Genomic DNA, 6,174 nt, shown 5'->3' on the forward strand with positions numbered 1-6,174 from the left:
GAAGAGGATGCGCACTAACGGAGAAGGGGATAAATGGGCAGCTGTATAATCTCCAGTTTTGACAAGGTGTTGTAAATCGTCAATCTAAACAAAACAGACATAAAATGGGGTGCGCGTGTTAAGGAACTAATAGCAGCACCTCGTCATTATGCGGTGGGTGTCGCGAACCACTCAGTTAGATCCAACTGAGAGTGCGTCAATTTTTCTACTATGATTAAATTTATGTATATTGCGGTACTACACGCCAAAAATCATTTAAAATATTATTACAAGAATGAATTAGCGATGAGTTTAGAAAATGAATTATTTACTGCCAGTCTAAAATTACGCGAAAAGCAACTGATAATTAGAGTGTGTTAAGGTATTACCGACACACGCTCTAAATCGAACAAGCAAAGTAAGCAGCGTTTGAGCAAAGCAATGATTGCTATAGATGTGAATGTGCTTAAATGAAAGACATCACAGGAAACATGTTCAAGTTTGGCGCTTAAGGCCAAGAGTAGGCGAAGTGATGTTTCGCAGCCTAGCTCATCAGAGAAGCAGACGGCGACGGGATTGAACTTGTTCACTGGATCGAAGTTCGTCATTTGGGCGACCAATAGTTAGCTTGACCGCCAGACTATTAGACCAATAGACCAATATAGACCAATAGACCAATAGACCAATATCTGCATCCTTTAGACGCTCAAGCACTTAAAGTAGTCTTCACAGTCTTTTGTTTTTAAGAGCTTTTATAGTTGTTCAGTTACAATCGTCAGTAATATGCCACGCACAAATAATAACTGGAACTGTCTCATAAGAAAAGTTTTCAGTGAATACAGGGCCATGATTATTGGCGAATTCGGTACAATGAGGTACACCATGCCAAACTATAACGCAAACCTTCATTCTTGTTTTATTGCAGTTTTCCGACGCCAAATTTATCAAACTACCGATGAAAGATTGTGTATGAACCCCCAACTCTTTCGACAGAGGTAATAAACGGCATTCATTGATTACAGGAATTCCCTTCGGTTTGAGAACAAATTAGGTTGCTTGCTATAATGTGTTTTTCTTACATGGCTGACGGGTGGGAGTCAACAGAAATGTGGAGCAGTGGAACTGGTCTTAAAATGGCCGAGCTCGTAAATAAAAATATTTTATCTGAAAAACAAGGATATGATAGTGTCTCTGATTAGAATTTACAAAACAGAATCACAGTTGTTTTATTCGACACGATACTTTCCAGTAGTCTGTCAAGATATTTTACACATCTGCAAGTTTTTCCTTTTGATATCTAAAACACGTGGCTGCAAACGTCTATGCACAAAAATGTTTGCTTGAAAACTTTTGCACTACGACCAATTTTGCTTCATTTGAATGAGATATAATCTAGCATCTGAAAAATTTTGTCCATCTTACTCAAAGTATATTAGCTTTGTTCATAAAAGAATTTTTAGGTTGTTTTGGCCACCTGACATGACAACACTTTATACGATGTGCTCCGGGTTGTATTTTCTTGTAACTTTAGTAACTAATGTGAGTCGTTGCTGCTCGGCGACCAACTATCGGGTTGCCATTTATTTATAAGAACGACAATAAGAAGCCTCTGCACGATGGAACAAATACAGATTTGGAATTTAACATTTTCGGCAACACCTATGACGTTCACCCAATACCGGATCACCGAACAGGTGTACAAGAGCAACGGTGCTGGTAGCAACATCTTCTGTGACGAGTCACGTTGGCATAAAGGACACAAAGACGCCATAACTTTTCTTAGTCAACTTGTCTATGGACGTATTGCGTTCATTAGCGACATTCACACTAATATGCACTCTACCATTTTTTTTCCTTCTATGAGACGATATACGCAGCGCGGAAATGTCTCAGAGGTAGAGAGTGTTTAGTTGCATAATTCGTCGCAGGATATCGCCACTATTCGCACTACTGCTCAATATCGCTTCCATTATCTCGTAATGTAGCAGTAAAAAAATTAGGGAGATATAAAAAAGAAAACAAATACATATATATATATGTAAAACAAAAAGATACACACATAATAAACAAGCACAGTGAATAAACTTGGAAACACAATACAGGCGGTTTTTACATTATATATGACAATTAGGCGTAAACTCACTTTTTTATAAGACAATGAAAAAGTGAACGGCCTCAAAAAGTTGCCTAAGGCAGCTCATTGAAACGCTCATGAGAGAAGCGGAGCATTATTTTAATAGTGTTTCTCTGATCCGACGCCTTGCAGTTTTAAGATGTCTCGTCATATATTTCATTATTGTAAACTCACAATTGCTTATTTGCTAGCTCGTAAGCAAAATCGTTGCGTACCTGCAATCAAGGCGCACCATGGTTAATATATATTTGTACTTAACTTCACTTTGACATGAATGCTTTTTCAAGAAATTGAATGCAAATATTTAGGCAGTAGTTGAAATGACGGTGGCATTTAAAACTATAAGTCGAGAGCTCGTTTAGGGAGCACGTTACAAAAGGCATAGTGCGGTAAACAGACTGGAAGAAATTAAGGCGGCTTCTCTATATTGCTGCCAAGCTTGAAGCAAACGTGTAGCTTGGTGGCCTTCTTTACTTCTCTCTTACAATGCGATAGGATGGAAGAGCTTATTTTGTGGAAATTCCGGTGTCAGTGGGAGCTGTGCTGTCTTTGTGAGTAAAACCCCAGTGTTTATCATAAGTGCAGAGTCGAGAAAGATACAATTAAAAATGTAAATATGTCATCGGCTTGTCTCGAACTAAGGATTCGAACCTACGACTTGTTCCGCAAAGCAATTCGTTCAGCCGCGCGGCCGTCCCGCTTTCTACCTGTAGGGCACTAAGGGTGAGCACCACTTAGCGTTGTTGGTACGCACATCTAGAAAGTTATTGAGCAACTTCACACAGCACTCACGAGATGGCGCAAAATGCTGACAGGCTGCCGAATTAAGCAACGTGGAATAGGTAGGCATGCCTTAGGAGCTCACGGGAAGACACCAAATCAGGGAGTACAAGGTGATATGGGATGGACATCATTTCAGGGCAGGGAAGGTAGCAGCAAGATAAAATTTGAGAAGCGATTGAGAGAAATGGGGGAGGAACATTGGGCTAGGAAGGTATTCAGCTACTTGTACATGAAGAATGTCGATACAAAATGGAGGACGCGAACCAGAAAATTCACTGGTAAATACTTGGAAAACAGCAGGAGGCCAAACCGAAAAGGACTATCGGTTAAGAAAGTGAAGGAAGCTGAGACCAATATGTGGAGAAGTGACATGATTAAGAAGTCTGCACTAGAGATCTATCGAACTTTTAAGCAGGAAATTGCCAAAGAAATGATCTATGATATTATTCGGAGTAGTTCTCTGCTGTTTGAGGCCAGGACGGGAGTATTGCGAACCAAGACATATCGGTCCAAATACGAAGGGGTAGACACGGTATGCAGTGCGTGTGGAGAGGAAGAAGTCTCTGCCGAACACTTTATAATGTTCTGTAAAGGGCTTCACCCTATAGTTCAGAATGATGGCGCAGTGTTTTTCAAAGCACTGTGGTTAGGGACAGAGAGGGCGAAATAGACTGTAAGCCGCTTGAATTAGCTAGAAGGAGGTTATCTGATTGGTGGCTAAAATTAAGCCACGAGTGAAAATTGAACCCTTTACTGCAAAGTACGAATCCTCAACCTCACTATTTCAAGGAAAAAAATAAATCGAATTTTTTTTTCATTAAGTATTACGGCTCGGTGGCGCTAGCCACCACCCGATCTAAAGGGTACAGCCATATCCATCCATCCATCCATCCATTCATCCATGCCGGGGTTCAGTTCGGACTGGCACGGTGTATGTACGTGTTTTTTGAGCACTGCCGATCGACTTCGCAGATAAGTGGTTTTGCATGTTTAGAGCTTGCCTTGATAATTATTAAAACAGTAATTAAACCCTTTGTAGCAATTATTACATCGTACGGCTTTTTAGGGGGTCAAACACCGGGTATTCACTACTTTGTACGTGCGAGTGTGTTTGCTTCTTTGTTTTGTTTTTCTCTTGCCACCCATGAGGGAGGTGCACTTACATTGAACAATTGTAGTAGAGCTCAGGCTTTGTAGTATTTTTAGTATAGCTTAGACTTTCTCTTTTTCGTGGGGCAGGGATCATGTTTTGTAATTATTAAGTGAGACAAGTTATAAGGTCTATTGGAGTTAGAAAGGCGTGGTTGAAAAAGCTGTAAAGTGTTCAGGATGCGGGGTGGGTTTGAAAATGGACCCAAGTGCTGAAGCGAATGGAGAAGAGGCTGACACGAAGTGTAGGATATGTTAGGTCAAGAAAAAAATGGAGAAAATGATGGTTGCGCAGAGCGAACTGCTGATGAGAATCACCGAGCTGGAGACTGCGTTGGCGACAGAGCAAGAGAAAACGAGTGTAATGGGAGAAAGACTGAAGTCCGATGAGGAAGCACTAGCCAAGGTGAATAAGAGAGCGGCCAACAGAGAGAACTGTAGGGAGCCGGCAACCAGAACGGCGAAGAAGAAAGAGCAAGCAAGTTTGGAAAAACAGGTTCAGCCGGTTCAATTCTAACAAGGCCCTGCTTCAGCGAAGTAGTGGTGGGGCTGGGAGGAGACAAAGCCGCCGGCGTCACAGGGGCAAGTAACCTCCACGTTCAGGATGCTCCAGCTGAAAAGTCACAGCATGTGATAGTCGCCGGGGACTCGAATAAAAATCGATGCGCAGAAGCAATCAAAGAGCGGGTAAGAGGTGACAAGAGGTTTGCAGTAGAGACGTTCCCAGGACGCAAGCTGGAAGTAGTCATGAGGCAAGCGAGCGCGAAAATCAAAACTACAGCTCATAGACGAATCCTCGTGATAATTTCAGGTCTTTTAAATGATGTCTTAAATGAAGATACGGTGAACTAGCGACCATACTGGTGAAAGGGGTCGATGACGTGCGCGCCACTTCTCCTCATGTACAGGTAGTGATATGCACGATACTGCAGGTACCAGCGCGTGAAGGCAACCTGCAAAGAGCGGTTGTCAACGCAAACCAAGAGATATGGCGGATGAGTCGAGAGAAAGGCTTTGAGGAGGTGGAAATAAACAGAGAGGTGCATAGGGGGGGGGGGGGGGTGGTTTTCAACGAGACAGAATTCACTTCGATGGGAAGCTAGGTCATGAGGTGGGTTGGTGACTTGCAGGACGCGCAGTAGCTTTTTTGGGGGCACGCGGGCCCTTCGGGGTGCAGGATAGCTAGTAACGAGGAAAACAACGTGGGAGACTCTTCGACAGGTGGTATTCACAGATACGATTCCAAGGTGACCCCAGTATCTAAGACAGGTAGAGTCCGGGGCAGAAATGGGCGCAGCCACGAGGGCCGACGCAATTCAGACATAGAGTATATTAACATGCAGGGTGGCAGGAGGAGGCTGAAGTGGGAAGAGATAAAAGAACAGCTAAGGGAGGAGAGGCCGATAGTATACGGTTTCGTTAAACACATCTAAGGGACATGGAACAACATCCTAACAATCCGGACTACGCATGGGAATATTGTAATAGAACAGAAGACAGCAGAAAGGGGGGTGGTATTGGGGCATTCATTCATAAAAGTAAAGACTGGCAAAGGGTCAAGCAGAAGTGCAAGAAGCATTTATGGCTAAAAGCGAAAGTGGCAGTGCAAGTGACATTCTTTGGTTTGGTGTACTCGTGGACGGGAGCAAAGGCCAGAGAGGAAAACCAGGCGATGGGAGAGTGTATATCAAAGTACATTGAGGAATTGGGAGGAGACTGCGAGATAATTATACTAGGAGATATGAATGCGCACATGGAAGATATAGAGAGGTATACCGACCCAATAGGTAAAATGATCATGGATATGTGTGAAAGGCATGGTTTGATCATTTGCAACAGTACCAAGAAGTGTGAAGGGCAAATACCATAGGAATTAGGAAGGTTTCAGTCGACGATAGATTACGCACTAATGTCACATAGCATGTATGATAGGCTTAGGGAAATGCACATAGATGAATGTGGCTCCAAACGTCTCGGTAGTGATCACAAACGTATAAAGCTAAGAAGTGGGGCAGCTTGGGCTAGTTGGTATGGCATGACTTTAGTTATAGCACGAGAACAAAACGACGCACAGAGACAAGAAGGACACGAAGGACACGAACGCTCGTGTCTTTTGTGTCCTTCTTGTC

This window comes from Rhipicephalus microplus, chromosome X (assembly GCF_043290135.1).
Source record: "Rhipicephalus microplus isolate Deutch F79 chromosome X, USDA_Rmic, whole genome shotgun sequence".
Taxonomy (NCBI): Eukaryota; Metazoa; Arthropoda; class Arachnida; order Ixodida; family Ixodidae; genus Rhipicephalus; species Rhipicephalus microplus.